The following is a 17,300-nucleotide window of genomic DNA, read 5'->3' on the forward strand; positions in this document are numbered from 1 at the left end:
TGGTTACTGCAGGTTGTAGGCTTGTTGGAAGAGGTAGGTCTTCAGGTTCTTTTTGAAAGTTTCCACGGTAGGTGAGAGTCTGATATGTTGTGGTAGAGAGTTCCAGAGTAGGGGGGATGCGCGGGAGAAGTCTTGTATGCGATTGTGGGAAGGGGAGATAAGAGGGGAGTATAGAAGGAGATCTTATGAGGATCGGAGGTTGCTTGCAGGTAAGTACCGGGAAACGAGGTCACAGATGTATGGAGGACACAGGTTGTGGATGGCTTTGTATGTCATAGTTAGGGTTTTGAACTGGAGTCTTTGGGTAATTCAGAGCCGGTGCAGGGATCGAGAGAGGGGAGAGGCGGCCGGGGAGTAGCGGGGGGACAGGTGGATTAGTCGGGCAGCAGAGTTTAGAATAGATTGGAGGGGTGCGAGAGTTAGAGGGGAGGCCACAGAGCAGGAGGTTGCAGTGGTCAAGGCGGGAGATGATGAGGGCATGTGTCAGAGACACCGCAATACACTCGCTCACAGAGCCAGCGCGCGTGTCCTGAGTACAGAAACAGTGCTAAAAGATACCTGTGGAGCAGGGCAGCAGAGGTGACAATGCGTGCTTCAAACTATTAGTGTCAGGGTCCAGTCAGCGCCGGAAAGTAAAGAGGCACAGGACCTGCGGACACTGAAATTAGCAAGCTGGACAGGACCTATGGTCAGGTGACTGCAAGGGGCAGGGCTTAGCTTCCTGCTTTCAGATATGACAGGACACCATACAACAACTCAGAGTCAGGCAAAACGGAGGTCACAACAGTACGGGCAAACGAGACACAGGAGGGACAAACCGACGGGTAGTCAGACAAAGCCAAAGGTCATACACAAGAGGGCGACGTGGTACCAAGGGGACGAGCAGAGAGAAGTCGGGTCACAAGCAGAGAGTCATACATGAGAGGTAGCGCAGTACAAGAGGGCCAGGCAGAACTCGTAACAGGGACAGAACCGGATCAAAACCACACAAGCAAGCAAGATATCAAGCACAAGGCACACGTACGCACAAGGTCAACTAACTCAGCCGAGGGCAGGAGTATAACTGACACCGGACCTAGGTCCAGTGAGCATTAAATAGCCGCCCTCTGCCAGAGAGAGGCGGAACAATTAACCCCCAGTCTGATCAGGACGGGCCAAAGCGAAACCCCGTTCTGGATCATGACAGCATGGACTAGGGTTTTTGCAGATTCTTGGTTGAGGAATGTACGGATCCATGAAATATTTTTGAGTTGAAGTTGGCAGGAAGTGGAAAGGGCTTGGATATGTGGTTTGAAAGAGAGATCAGTATCAAGGATTAGCAGACAAATGTTGTGGGATTCTTGTTAGTAGGGTGGTGATATCTGGTCCAGAGATGTAGATCTGTGTGTCTTCAGCATACTGAAAGCCATGAGATTCTATGAGCTGTCCTAGGCCGAAGGTGTAAATGGAAAAGAGCAGGGGCCCTAGAACTGAACCTTGCTGGACTCCGACAGATAGAGGGCGCGGTGAGGAGGTGGTGTGCGAATGGGAGTCGCTGAATGTCCGGTCTGTTAGGTATGACGAGATCCAAGATAGGGCCAAGTCAGTGATGCCAAGACATGAGAGGGTCTGTAATAATAGTGAATGGCTCACTGTGTCAAAGGCAGAGGACAGGTCCAGGAGGATGACACTTGACTTTGTCAGTTAATAGGTCATTGGTGACCTTAGATAGGGCAGTTTCAGTGGAATGGTGTGATTGGAAGCCAGATTGTAAGTAGTCGAAGAGAAAGTGGGAAGAGAGGTTGGTGGACAGTTCAAGATGGACGTGTTGTTCCAGTAGTTTTGAGGCATAGGGGAGAAGTGATATAGGGTGATAGCTAGATGCAGAGGATGGGTCAAGAGAGGTCTACCTGCGAACCCATCAGTGAACTTATTCTGAAGAAAGATTTTATCTCCTATCTTCCTTTTTCTGAACTCCTACCCTTCAGGCTAAGGGTACCGTTACACTTAGCGATGCACCAGCGATCCTGACAACGATATGGATCGCTGGTGCATCGCTAAGTGGTCGCTAGTGAGCTGCCACACAGGCAGATCTCACCAGCGACATCGCAGGGTCGGGGGTCGCTACTTACCTGTCAGGCGCAGCGATCCTGACGTCCTCCCGCCCACGCGTCGCTTGTCGGCGCCACAGGAAGCGCCCAACGAGAAACTGTCCAGGACGTTCTCGCGCGATCAGCGATAACCAGCGGGGGAGCCGGTCGGAGAGAAGTATCAGACATAGCGATATCGCTAGCAATATCGCTGCTACATCACAAAACCAGTGACGTTATAGCGATATTGCTAGCGATATTGCTATGTGTAACGGGCCCTTCAGTCCAGCCAAGCTCCTGTAACTTCCAGACACACACTCACCATGTGCCAAATACCAACCTCCATTACATAGCCCATAACCCCTCCCACCGGTGAGGTAGACATCACATGGGCTGATCACGTGACCATGACATCATCGCAGGTCCTGTCTTTAGGGAAAAACCCGGCCACACATTAACCTGCTGGGAGAAATGTATCTCCCATCCAGTAAAACACCCTTTACTGTACCCCAATACATTACATTACTGATCATAAGTTATATCCTGTATCTCTTTTATTATAAAAATATCAAAACACAATACATAAGACAGACAAAAAAAACATTCCAAAAATCAAAAACCACGATACATGAACTAAAATAAACCACACCGACAAACAAAAACTTGTGCAAATATGCTAGCTTACAACAGTCCGTCTCTGAAGAACATAGTGCAGCGTCTCCAGGCTTTGCAGCCTGAGGGACCCCCAGCAGGAACCTCCTAAAAAAAAAAGAAAACAAACAAAAATCCATTCCTTCACATTCAACCCCATTCACACCTTCACTCATGCTCCCGTTCATTCCTATATACAGGATTTAAAGCAGGAAAGTAAACACTTTTCCTGGCCCACTGCCTTAAACAAAAAAAAAACAGCCATCTTGGCAGACCCTCAACTACTTCCCCTCAACACAGCAAGAAACCCCCCCTTTTTTTTTTTTTTTAAACTTTTTTATTTTTATCTTTTCATTTTTTTATTTATTTATTTATTTATTTATTTTTTCCTCCCTTTCCACCACCCACACCACAGGTCCACAAGTTCGTAGCCTTTTCCACACCTAGGTCCATGAAAGTTTATGGCCTCAGAAAAAAAAATACAGCACTTCAGGGTCCAAGAAAGTTTATGGCCCGTCTCTACGTTTCCTATATTTCACATGGTCCTTGGTGTAGTTCCCAGGCCATCTTCCTTCTCATCTTCGGCCCTTGATTTCTCAGGGTCCTTTCCAGGGTCCAAACTTCCCCCCTCCCCCCGCAAGAAACCCCCACCCAACCTGACTGTACCCCTTCCCCCTTTCCTAACTATAATATATACATTTTAAAAGCACCATCCTAACAACATACATACAATACTACATATGCACATACACAAAAAGAACATACTACACTTGTAATGCACCTAAGATACGACCTGCTTATATAACCAGCGATAATATTACCCAAACTATCAGTATTAACCACATTTCCAAAAACCTTGCCACAGGCCCAAGTTTGGTGCCTGCAAGCCCAATATCCATTAAATTTCATGCTTCCAAAACAAAAAGCTAAAGTGACATGCACCCGCCCAACACCAGGAAAGGAGTTCTGGAGGCCCCATCCCTCACTAACACATTCACCCTGTCCCTCAACAACTAAGACTGTCCCTACTTCTGTCCCTAAAGAAACTGTCCCTATCTGTCCCTACCTGCCCCTACTCTACCTAACTTATCATAACTAACTCTATCTGTCCCTCAGTGCCTGTCCCTCCCTGTCCCTATCTGCCCCTACTTCTGTCCCTAACACACCCAGTGAAACTTATGCTATCCCTACCCTCATTCACACGGAGCTAGCTCTCCCTTGAGTGCGTTTTTAAAAGGAGAGGCCTCTCCAAAGCCAAGAGGCCTTCCTCACACCCAACCTTTCGAACTCCAAAGAACGGACCTTCACCAGGTCACCCAAGATGTTTCCTACCACCTCATCCCTTGGGAGGGTTTTTTTCCGCGTCGAAAATAGGCACTGTGCATTCCAAGTGTAGAACCTAACCACTACACTGACTAGGAATAAAGTGCATGGGTCTCGGCCACCCAGGGATCTGAATGCTCCATAGGCCCACTCAGCGTAGGAGAGGGACGCCAGCCGCGGCCAACGTATGGAAGCACCCACCCTGTTGTAAACCTCTGCATTAAAGGGACAATGAAGCAGGAAGTGCTCCATGCTTTCCAGCACGTCGCCACATTCCTCACGGGGACAACCCCGATCGTCGGATTTCCTGCAAGTTATCCTTTACATACAGCCTCCCGTGGAAGCAACGCCAGGTCAAGTCCCAAAACTTCATGGGGATCCGCTTAGAATTTAAAAGCCCCAGCCTGACCTCCAGATCCCGGCCTGGGCAATCCTTAAGGGCCAGGGGCTTCTGGAAATGGGTCAACAGGACCCTCCTGTCAAGGCATTGCCTCGACATGGTCCTGATTTCCCACATTCCCAGACCCCACCGGCGGATCACCTTGAGAACCGGGGAAGCGTGAGCCGGGAGATGCCCATGAGGTGTGCGTAGGTCCTTCACCTGCCCTCCTGTCTCCCATTCCTGGAAGAAAGGCCAAAGCCAACCCTTGCAGGAGACTACCCACGGAGGAGCCCTCTCTAGCCAGAGGTTGGAGATGTTAGTCTTAAGAAAGGTGTTTACTAGAAACACCACCGGGTTGACCATACCCAACCCGCCTAGTCTCCTCGTACGGTATGTAACCTCCCTCTTGATTAGGTTAAGCCTATTCCCCCATAACAATTGGAAGAACAGGCTATAGACCCGTGTCCAGAGAGGTTCCGGCAAGATGCACACACTGCCCAGGTATATCAATAAAGGTAGCAGAAAGCCTTTAGCGAGGGCAACCCTTTCCCTCAAGGTTAAAGACCAACCCTTCCATTGGTCCACTTTTTGGGCGGCGATCTTAAGTCTGCCCTCCCAATTTTGCTGGGGGTAATCCCCGGGGCCAAATTCGATGCCTAGAATTTTGGCGGTGGCCTGGGGCCCTGGAAGGGTGTCCGGGAGATCAAACCTGGGATCTCCCCCTCCCAGCCAGAGACTTTCACACTTATCCCGGTTGATCATGGACCCGGATGCCTCCGAGTAGCGCACTACCTCCGACATGACCCAATCCGCCTCCCCTCTCGAGGACACGAAAAGGGAAACATCATCGGCATACGCCACCACCCTCAGAGAGGACCCAGAGCCCGCCTGGTCCATCCCGACTCCCGCCAACGGTCCACGATCTACCCTCCTTAGGAAGGGGTCGATCGCGAACGCGTATAAAAGCGGGCTCAGCGGACAGCCCTGACGGACCCCAGAACCCACCTCAAAAGGGCGACCTGGGGGCGTGGCCTGGACATGGTGCTGGGAGGACGTGCCTTCTGAGAGCTCCTCAGTTTCTGAGCCCCTGCAGCTGAAATCTAGCACTAATTTACACATTAACCTTCCCAAATGAAGGGCAAAGGTGGCCTCAGATCCCAGGCATCACAGGAACCACCGACGGGGACCACAAATGGAGATATTACCCGCTTTCTGGCATCCTCGGGGAGAGCGGGAAAAACTACTACCCGTGCGGCCATGATGGCTCCTGGAGCGACACTAAAAGCAGGACAAACAGGAGGGGTCCGCTCCTCTCCTGTGGACAAAGGAGGGGAGCGCAGCAGTGCAGAGCGACGCCAGTCCTCTGGAAAAGTCACCAGCCGTACCTCAATCGTGACTGGAGAAACCCATTATGGATCGCTCGGGGAGAATGCTCAGCATAAGCAGGGAAAGGTGAGCGGCATGTCCCGACCCTCCCCAGATCTACGGGGGTCCCCAGAGACCTCCTTTCTGACAGGGCTCTCCCCGGGAAGGGCCAGAGAAGTTTGTAAGCAACAGCCCCATGAAGTGAGTGGGGGCTCCCATCCCCCCCTTGCCACATATTCATCACTTAAACATTCACTGTCTGCAGCAGGTCTCAGAGAGCAGGAGGGAGGAGGCAGCCATTTCGCAATTGAAGATGCAAGCAGTGTAACCCCTTCCTCCCCAGTCCAGCAGGAGGTAACTTTGCCTCCTCAGCCCACTACTGGGGCCCTGGCTCATTTGCAAAACACCACTGAGATGCAGAATTTACAGTCCCCTAACCACGACATTTCAGATATGCAGTCTGTGGACCCGATGGTGCTATCCTCAATCACTCCAGAGACACCTCGAGGACTCCCATCCTGTGACATGAGCTATGAGGTTCTATATGCCCGGCTGAATGCTATACCTACTAAATCTGACATGGAGGGTTATATCCAGCGCCTTGAAGCAGTATATAGAGGTGAAATTAGCTCACTTAAAGAGGAAGTGTCACAGCTTAAGGGTACAATCACTACCTTGGAATCTAAAGTGGAGGATCTTGCATCTCAACTACATAACCAACATGAACTCCTAGATCATCACTCCCAGACATTCCAGCTGGTGTTTGATATGATGGAAGACTCCGAAAATAGGAACCGGAGGAATAATATTCGCATCCGTGGACTTCCGGAAACAGTGACTAATAGAAACCTGGTCCCTGCCATCCAAAACATCTTTAATTCGCTTCTAGGCAAACCTGGAGGCGATCATATTGAAATGGACAGAGCACATAGGTCCCTTGGCCCCAAAAATCCTGACTCCAACAAACCAAGAGATGTGATATGCAGAATCCACTTCTATCGACAAAAGGAAGAAATTATGCAAAGGGCCAGGGAGAAAGAGGCTATTGAATTCAATGACTCTAACATTCAGCTTATGGCAGATCTCTCTCGCCTGACCCTGGCCAAACGACGGGCGCTCAGGCCACTCCTGGAGGCTCTTCGCACTAAAGACATCAACTACTCATGGGGATACCCCTTTCAACTACAAGTACGCGGAGAGGCTGGCCCAGTGATATTGAGGACACCGGCGGACTTATCAACCTTTTCTTCTGCTCTGGATTTACCCTTGGTGCAGCTGGGAGAGTGGCCTCGACCATCACCTTTATTGTTGTGGGGAGGACAGGGAGGGGGGAGACCACCATCGGGACCTAATAGGAAGAGGAGACGTGGCCCGAGGCACGATTTTGGAGCCCAAGATGGGGACCCTTGACTTTATTTAGATCGACTCAAGGGGAATTCTCCCCCCATTGACCCCTCTTCTCCACCTTACTTGAAGATCTCGAACTACGCTTTGTTTGGTGGAATTATACCCTGGGCTAATAAATCGGGAGCAATACAGATGTTCTGTTCCTGCTTGTGACCAGAGAAGAGCTGATAATTATTATTATTATTATGCTATCTTATTACCAATTTTATATTTTCTGGTTATTATATAGTCTCCATATACTAATATGATCTGTAGATCACCTTGCGGCCCCGTTACTTACTTTAGACTGTGGTTTTGTTTCATAGCTCTCTGATATTTGTTAATAGGAACAGTTACTAACACAGTTTGCCTTTATGCCGGTCTACAGTTAATCGTGTTTATGTTTAAACGTCTTATTGAATTGCTGCGGGGGCTTGGCTGAGTCTCAGTGCCCTGGTCCAGTCAGTCCCCACTTTAGGGAGTGTCTAAGGACACTACCTTACAGAGTATCCTCTGTATAGTTTCCAGTTCCCAGGCATAGTGACCTGGGAGCTGTCTTGACAGGAAAGTTTCTCCTGTCTGAAAATTTCTTGCTGTTCGTCTGTTAATATCTACTACTTCTTTTTTCTTTCCACTTCTTCCTATCTTTCTTCTTCCCTCTTGTGTAAACCTTCCCCCTCCAACCTTTTACCAACCACCGCTGTTACTATTCCCTTGGCTCGGATAGCATATTGATATGGCAACTTTAAATCTGTGTTCACTGAATGTTAGGGGATTTAACACTCCTGAAAAGCGCTCCCAAGTGCTCTACCATATGCATAAGAAACATATCCATGTACTCCTGCTGCAGGAAACCCACTTCAGATCAGACCGCATACCGGCCCTTAAGAATAGGTACTACACACAGTGGTTCCATGGTACCAACCCAGAATCTAAATCAAAGGGGGTCAGTATTGCACTTCACAAATCCCTTCAGGCTCAGGTACTGGATTCTAAATTGGACCCCCATGGCAGGTTCTTATTTCTAAAATTGAAAATGGCTGCTGGTGTGTTCACTATTTCTAATTTTTATCTTCCAAATCAGGATCAGGCTCGGACATGTAGAGCATATTTGAATTGCCTCGCAACGTTCGCCGAGGGCTTGGTGATTGCCGGTGGGGACTTCAATCTTGTACTTGACAGGTCCGTGGACTCATCGTCTGGTAGGTCGTCCATACCCCCGTCCCAACTGGAGAGCCTAAAGACCAAATTAGTGGAGTCTAGACTAGTGGACGTTTGGAGACTGACTCATCCCACTACACGCGACTACACCTACTACTCAGCTATACATGACTCCTATAGTAGGATAGACTTCTTCCTGATCAGTCACAAACTATTAACATGTCACCCAGAGACTCAGATTGGACCGATGATTTGGTCAGATCATGCCTCTGTTTTGTTGTCCATACGACTACCGGACCTGGCCCCTACGGAATGGACGTGGTCGTTACACCCTGGCCTCCTTAAAGACCCCACATGCCAGACAGCAATCCGAACGGCCATCACTGACTTCATAGACTTCCACAAATCAGACCACACAGCCTTTCCCTATCAGTGGGAGGCTTTAAAGGGAGTAATTAGAGGAGTGTTTATCCAACAGGGAGCGCGGTTAAAGAAAGAAAGAGCATTCGCAATCAACGATCTACTCACACGCATTCAAAAGCTGGAGCTAGATCATAAGCATACCCACAATTCTCAAACCTTGGCTGACCTCTTAAAGGCCAGGAAAGACCTTACCTCCCTGTTGGATACGGCATCAGCACGGCAAAGAGACCGTTTTCGGAGATATTTATATGAATTCTCCAATAAGCCTGGTAAGGCTTTAGCACGATTCCTGCACCCACGTATTCCTGTTACTTACATCCCTACCATAAAATCTAAAACTGGTAAACTATTACATCATCCAGAAGAAATTACGGCTTTCTTCAAAGAATATTACGATTCCTTATACAATCTCAGGGGGCCAATAGCTGATATGTCCCCGACTAACTTCCAGGCCAGGGTGGACGACTATGTTAACAACACCCCGCTCCCTCCTCTTCCAGTGGCAGATACAGCAGCCATGGAGGAACCATTCACAGATCAGGAGATCTCAGATACTATTCAATCTATGGCTAATGGTAGCAGTCCCGGACCCGACGGGTTCCCAGCTTCCTTTTATAAATTATTTACACCTAATATAGTACCCATTATAACTAAACTATTCAATTCTATCTCAGAGACCTGTCCTTTTTCCAGACAGACCTTGGCCGCCACAATTACTGTGATACCTAAACCTGGTAAGGACCATTCGATGTGTTCAAATTATCGTCCCATCTCACTTATTAATGTGGATATGAAGGTCTTTGCTAAGGCATTGGCTAACAGGTTGAGCCCTCTACTTCTGGGTTCCATCCATGGTGATCAGGCCGGATTCGTGCAGAAACGAGAGGCCAAAGACAACACGGTTAAAACACTACTGCTCGCATCTTATGTACGCAGACACAAGATTCCAGCTTGCCTTTTATCTATTGACGCCGAGAAGGCTTTTGATCGCCTTGGGTGGACCTTTTTACGTTCATCATTGACACAACTGGGACTGGGGTCTACAATGTTGGGGAGAATATTCGCTTTGTACCAAGACCCCACGGCTCGTATTAGAGTCAACGGTACTCTTTCATCTTGCTTGAGCATATCTAATGGTACCAGACAGGGGTGCCCATTGTCCCCTCAGCTTTACATAATTGCCATGGAGCACCTGGCAGTTGCACTGCGGAGCGCTCCTGACATTAAGGGTATACAGATTGGCCACGATAATTTTAAACTATCAATATACGCAGATGATTTATTAATATACGTGACAAACCCTACAATTGCGTTTCCAGTGCTCATGCGAGAGTTCCTAAAATTTGGGGAGGTATCTAACTTTAAAGTTAATTACTCCAAAACAGAAGTTTTGAAAATAACTCTCCCCGAGGAAGAGGCCCATAGACTCCAATCTTCCTTCCCTTTTAGGTGGGAGGACAGGGCACTTAAATATCTTGGAGTTATGATTCCTAAAAACTTCAATGATCTACTCAATCTTAATTATATCCCACTCCTCCATACTACCCTAGCTGACTTGAAGAAATACAATAGATCCCAACTTTCCTGGTTTGGCCGTATTAATGCAGTCAAAATGGACATTCTTCCCCGTTTTCTTTATCTTTTCCAGACAGTCCCTATTTTTGTTCCTGACCATTTCTTTAACCGTCTCCAATCAGCAATTAACAGTTTTGTTTGGGGCACAAGAAAACCAAGACTTGGGTTCTCCACTCTGATTAGACCTAAGTCGAGGGGTGGCATGGGTCTTCCTAATTTTAAAACATATTACCGGTCTGCTCTTCTTTCCAGACTGGTGGACTGGAGATTTGGTGACCTGTATAAACAATGGGTGATCATTGAAAAGCTGATGTCCCCACATTCATTGTATTGGCTCCCTTGGACCTATGATCCGCGGAACTACACAGTTTCTGAATTCCCACCGCTTACACAAGTAGTAATAAATTTCTGGTACAAATATAGCACCAAAATGAAAATCATTAACAGACCAAGTAGATTAGGCCCCCTCTTTAATAACATAGACTTCCCTCCTGCCACGACACGGACTTCATTTCTTTGTTGGGACTCTCACGACCGGGTTAGTCTGGGCCAGGCTGCAGACAAGATTGCAGGATTCCCTGTGGTGGGGGATATGAGGACGGCCTGCCCGGGGAGATCGATACCCTGGCTTGAATTTATTCAGCTCAAGAGCTGTTTTTCAAAGATAGATCTTGGCCTGCCGACACTATTTGAGACCCTTATGCAGCTAACGGAGGGCCCTGCTCATGTGATCTCACTCCTCTATGGCCTGATCTCTGATTTGGAATCTACAGACACGCCCCGCTTCATCACTGCATGGGAGAAAGATCTGCAGATTAACTTTTCCGATGCGGATCGCCATAAAATCTTCACCCTGACTCATAAGTTGTCTATCTCTTGTGAGTCACAGGAGAAGAACTACAAAATCTTGACTAGATGGTATAGATGCCCTGACATGCTGCACAGGATTTATCCGGGGGTCCCTGATTTATGCTGGAGATGCGGAGAGGACGGGGGCTCCATGCTACATGTCTGGTGGTCCTGTCGTCTGCTGAAGCCATTTTGGTTGGCGATCTTCCAGATTTTCTATATCATTTCTGGAATCAGGTATGAACCATCTCCTCAGATTGCTCTCCTTTCTCTGATCCCTGGCCCATTAAAAACAATTAAAAGGGGCCTCTGGAGATTTTGCCTAATAGCAGCAAGAATGATCATACCCAGGCATTGGAGATCCATGAGGGTCCCTTCTGTGATGGAATGGGTGGTGGAGATGGACAGATTGGAGCGTATGGAATCACTGATGTCCCAAGATAGGGGCTCCACATCTAGACAGGGACACACTTGGTTTCCTTGGCATTCATTCAAAGAGAGTCCGGAATTTGCCAACTGGATACATATTTAGCTCCCGAGTAATTTAGATGATTTGAGTTAAATAAGTTAAATTATTATTTTTTTCTGATGGGCTCTAATCCCCCCCCCCTTCTTCCTTTCCTTACCCTATATCCCCATACCTATTTTTTCCTTACTCTTACTACTATGTCTTCTCCCTCATGTCTTTCTCTTCTTTTCTCTACTTCTATACTTAAATAATGTTTAATTACTCAGGTAATGGTAGCATATGGTCCATTGTATTGTACCCTTTCTTTGTTATAAAAAAAACTTTAATAAATATTTTCTGAAAAAAAAAAGGGCGACCTGACCAACCGTTCACCAGCGGAAAAGTCTCAGCCCCTTGGTACAAGATCTCTAACCATTTTACAAACCTCCCAGGCAGACCATACCTCAAAAGGACAGACCAGAGGTACTCGTGGTTGACCCGGTCAAAGGCCTTCGCTTGATCTAATGACAGCAAGTACCCCTTCCAGTGACCATCCCTCCCCCCGGTGTCCTCGCCCCCGGGTTCCAGGCCCGTCTCCCCCTCAGGAGGAACAGTGCCCCCTGAGGGACAGACTCCACCATCCCGCACCTCCACTCCCTCCGTGCTTTAAAGATGGCCCCCAAGTCCGTTAGTCTGGTCTCCTGCAAAAATAAAATTTCTGCCTCAATCCGGGAGAAAAAAATCAAAGGCCGTGAAGCGAGCCGCATCTGACTTAATGCTGGTGAGATTAATGGACGCCAGCGTCAACGGGACGAGTTCAGCCATCATGGGTGATCGAATTGGATGGCCAGTTTCTTCCCTGCCCCGCTATCACCTCCACCTGGGGAGGGGTCAGACACCTTCCTTTTTAGGGAAGCCCCCGACGTGTCCATCCCTCCCCCCGGTGTCCTCGCCCCCGGGTTCCAGGCCCGTCTCCCCCTCAGGAGGAACAGTGCCCCCTGAGGGACAGACTCCACCATCCCCCGAAGGACCCTCCGGTGTTATCCCCGGCCCAGCACCCTCGTCTTGCGGATCATCATCTGAACCTCCGAGGGCGCTGAACCGGTTGGAGAGTCTGATCAGAGGGGGGTCAGCGGGACCTTCCGTATGCACTCCTGTGGTCGGGGGCGGGGGGGACTTTGAAGACTTGTCAGCCCTCTTCCCTCCCGATTTACAGTTGGCACGCTTGTTTTTGCCACCTGATGCTGTAGGCTGCTCCCTGACATCCTCGTCGACACTTTCATAACGAGAGGAGTCGTCTGAGTCAGCCGCTTTCTCCTCTCTCTCCATCCTCCTGATCTCCTCACTCACCGCACTCTCCCCCAGGGCCTCAGAGGCTTTGGCCACCGGCTCCACCTGCCCCTTGCCTCCATGGCATTTTTCTTGCCTCCGCTCATACGCGGGGCCCCTTGCCTTAGCATTGCCCTTCCTCACCGGCCCCTCAGCCCTTCCCCCTCCGCCACCACCTGCCATGGCAGAAGAAGCGCCACCAGAGGTTGCCCCCTCACGGTCTCCCCCCCACCGGGCCTGCAGCGGTATTGGAGAAAGAGCGAGGGCAGCGGCTGAGCGGGTGACTTACAGTAGGTCATCACACAGGTGGCACCGAATGTCTTTGCACAAGGCGGCCAGGTGGCCTACCCCACCACACAACGCACACTTCTGCACCTTGCAGCTGGCGCTGAAGTGGGTGGGGTCGCCGCACTTGTGGCAGACCTTCGGTTGCCCCTGGTAGAAGACCAGGATCCTGTCCCTCCCCAAGAACGCCGAGGAAGGGATGGATGTGGGTGACCATGCCGCCAGAAACCTTCAGCTTTACCATGAAGGTCCAGCCCCCCGACCAGATGCCAAATTCGTCCCTGTTCTTTTTCGGGACCTCGGTGACTTCCCCATAACGAGAAAGTCACGTCATTATGACCACGCCTGCGAGCGACTTGTTACAAGTCACCACGGTCACTCGTTTGACGGCATTTTGGCGAGACACCGCTTGCGCAACGAAGTCTCGCCATCCGGGCTCTTCTCGCACCAGCTCGTAGTTCGACCAGAAGAGCTCAAGCCCCTCTGGCCGCACGAAGCTGACGTCAAAGAAGCGGGACGCCGAAGGATGTATCAGGGCAAAGATGTCATTTGCCCCAAAGCCCATCTTTAGGAGGAGCTCCACCACCTTGCTCCTGGGTGGAAAAGCTTCATTGCCCCCCCACCTAAGACGGACCACATTCCTTCTTGGCGGCCCCTGCTCAGCTGTGGGGAGAGACCAAACAGTCGCTCCCTCCCTTTGATTTTGGAAGGCAGCAAGGCCATGTCTCTCTATCCAGAAAGACAGGTCCACCGTCCTCCCCTCTACTGTTACCGACCTTTCTCCCCTTTTAAGGGCCTCCAGGAAATGGTGGTGCAAAGCGCCGTCCCTGGAGCCCGGAGGCGAGGAGACCCCCCCAGGACCACCCCGACCCCCAGCCGCGGCCCCCGCATAGTTACGTTGGGGTCTCGCGGCTGGGGGGCAGATGGGCCAGCCCTCCCACCACCACTTGTGCCTGCACCCTCATTCGTCCTCCCACTCACTCTCCCATTCACTCTATTATTCCCACTCACCCCAGCATTCACTCCAGCACTTTCAGCCACATTCACTCCCTCATCCATGTCACTCACATCCCCATTCACGTCCGCAAACAACTCCTCAAAAATATCAGTCACCCCGCTCTCACATTCACTCACGCACTCCTCATACCCCTCAGCACCAATTTTATTTATATTTACATTTTTATTTACATCAGCATTAACAGTTCCTTTGCCGCAATTTTCCCTCCCACCTGCTGGGGGCCCTAGCTGGCCAGGTGCTCCATGATTGCCCTTACTGGCCAAGAGTGCTGCTGCCCCTTTAAGTGCCTCAGTGCTGATAACATACTGCACACCGCCCTGGCTGGGCCTGGGAGCAACAGCAGCTCCTGGTTTCTCCAGCACCATTTTTTTTTCTTTTTCAGAGTTTCTTTTGATTTCCTTGCTCTGGGCAGGGACGGCCTCTGGCACCGCTGCCTGCCCTGCATCCTTCTTCACCCCCTCCGCCGGCTCCGCCGTCCCCGCACCCTCAGATGAAGGTAGGTGGGCTGGGGACCCCGACAACCCCCAGCCAGCTTTTGGAGGCAGCTTGCTTGCACTGCTTGGGAGGGTGGGTGGGACAGAGGGCTGCGTGCCTGCCATGGCCACGCCCCACCTACCAGTCACGGCCACCACGGGCAGAGCAGTGACCCCTTGCGAGGCCACGCCCCCCCAGGTGACGCGGATGTAGCGAGCGGGACAGTGGCCGAGGAGGACACGGCCCCCCCGCATGCCACAGCCTTTGCAGGCCGGGCAACACTCGGGGAGGCCCCGCCCCCCTCACAGACCACCGCCGCCACTCTGTGCCCACCACTTGCCACGGGCAGGGCCGGCCACTCCCCCTCGTCGCCCAGTGGCGGCGGAGCCCCCCGCACGGACCCCCTTTTGGGTCGACGTGCCGGAGACCCCGCTCTTACCACGGGCGCCGCCATGGGAGCGACCAGCACCTTGCACCGCTTCAGTTGTTGTTTGATTTTTTGTTCATCCTTCCTAGACTTCAGGACCCCCACTAGCGATCCAGACTTAACAGATCTGTGCGTGGGGGGTCCAGAAGCCCCAGCACTCGCTGCCGAAGGTGCGGCCCTGGCTGTACCAACTTTACCTGGTGCCAGGCCAGCCCCCCCTGCCACTGAGGGCTGAGCCTGGACACCACCACCAACACCACAACCAGCACCGACCTCCATGTCGCTGCCCTGGTCTGAACTGTCACCAGATGCGACAGTCAGGTCACAACAGACATCTCTCTCCCTGCTCCCTCGCTGCGGACCCACCACAGGGCCCGAGCCGGGGTGGGTAGCGGGTTCCACACAGCGGGACAGAGGGGCCCCGGGAAGAGGAGCAAAAACCAGTTGTTCCTCCACGCCTTCAGAGACCTTACGCCTGCGCCTCCTGTTTCTCCTCTTCCCAGTTGCCTCATCCTCTGGGCAGACTTCATCCCCAAACAACAGCGTGCCAAACTGTGCTGGGGATTCCATCTGCCGCACTTGCCTGAGGATGAGGCAGCCCCCCTCGGTATTACTCCCGCTCCCTCCATCCTCCCCCTCGCTCCCGCTTTCCTCCATATTACCGGAGTCCAGCGGGAGGGCCAATTGCTCAGGGGCTATCCCGCTGCATGTTACCTGACTCCTGCTGGTGTCTGTTAGGTCTTCAGGTGGAGGCGGCCCGGGTGTAGCGTGGGCGCCATCTTGCTCTTCCTTCTCCTCACTTTCCTCCACCTGAGTGGGGCCTCCTGACCCCCCAGGAAACCCACCGGCCATGGCCCTGAACTGGTCCTCGTTCCGCAGCTTCTCCTGGAAGGGGCCGCTGCCGACCATGATAACACTTCGCCGGCCCTCCAGGGCCCGAATCTCCCCTTCCAGCCGCTGGACTGTGGCGGCGACCTCCGCTCTCTTTGAGGTAGGGAGCCTGTTTTTAGATATTATCCTGGCTCCCTCCAACTCCCCCCAAAGTCTCCTCAGCTGCTTCCCGGCCTCCTCATATTCGGAGAGGTGGGCATGGATGCGGGAGGCGTAGGTGGTAGCCAGCTCTCCCGCAGCCTTGGAGCCCCAGATGTTAAGGGGGGGCCCCGCCTCACCTCTGCCAGCTGCTGCACCTCCGGGGGAAGGGCCCGCCACAGCCTTCACTTCAGGGGTCCCAGACCCTGGAGCCTTGCGGCCCCCTGGGGTCCGCTTTTTACCCATCCCAGGGACTGGCTGGCTGTGCCTTGGGCCTCCTGATGGTGGATGAGGCCCCCCCACCCCAGCTGGCTTGCCGGGGGGTGGGAGCCAGGGGCCCAGCCCTGGCACTCAGTCCCAGGTAGAGTCCTCTTTCCTGGGAAGGGGGCAGATGGAAAGTCCTTGCAGGAAAAAAAAACCTCCCTTCCCAGGAGCTTAGCAAAACCCCAGCCTGCAGACGCTCAGCACAGACGCTCCTCCTCTTCCTGGGCGTGCCCAGAGCTGCACTCACTATTCTTCTGTTAGGGTCACTGTGTACATACATTTACAAAAATTGTTTTGTGTGTAGACGGCATGAACATTACATTTGAAAGTGGATATGCTCTCGATCTACTATAAGTAGAAACCTGGGAGTATTCAATCAGTAACTTTTCCATTTGTTACATCCTGTTTTGGGAACATCCTCCCTCCCCCATGAATGCGTGTATTTTGGTACAATTGATAGTTTAGATGTGAAGGAATTGACCAGGAGTTTGTGGAGATTTACAAAGGTCACAGAATATGGGAAGTATAATAGCAGACTAATGTGTTCTATCAAACCACAGAGTGGATTGCAAGTGATAGCAAAAGGTAAGAGAAGCACTTTCATTGCAATACTGGTTCATGAAGGATAACTGTACTCTCAAATTACAGTACTTTTCATAATTATCGGTCCATTCTTTGCACAGAAACAGCAGCAGCGTGGAGAGCACTATACTGCAATAACGAGTCGTCTGGATAGCGAGCCCAGTACGATCTTTCTGTGTCTCCCTCTGCCTGTTTTCTCTTCTTTCTCCATAATCCACCTCCTTTCTCCATAGGGTATAATGGGTTGTGTCAGGCAGTGA

The sequence above is a fragment of the Dendrobates tinctorius genome, unplaced genomic scaffold, assembly GCF_039654945.1.
Source record: "Dendrobates tinctorius isolate UK_male_01 unplaced genomic scaffold, ASM3965494v1 ptg000086l, whole genome shotgun sequence".
In the NCBI taxonomy this organism is placed as follows: Eukaryota; Metazoa; Chordata; class Amphibia; order Anura; family Dendrobatidae; genus Dendrobates; species Dendrobates tinctorius.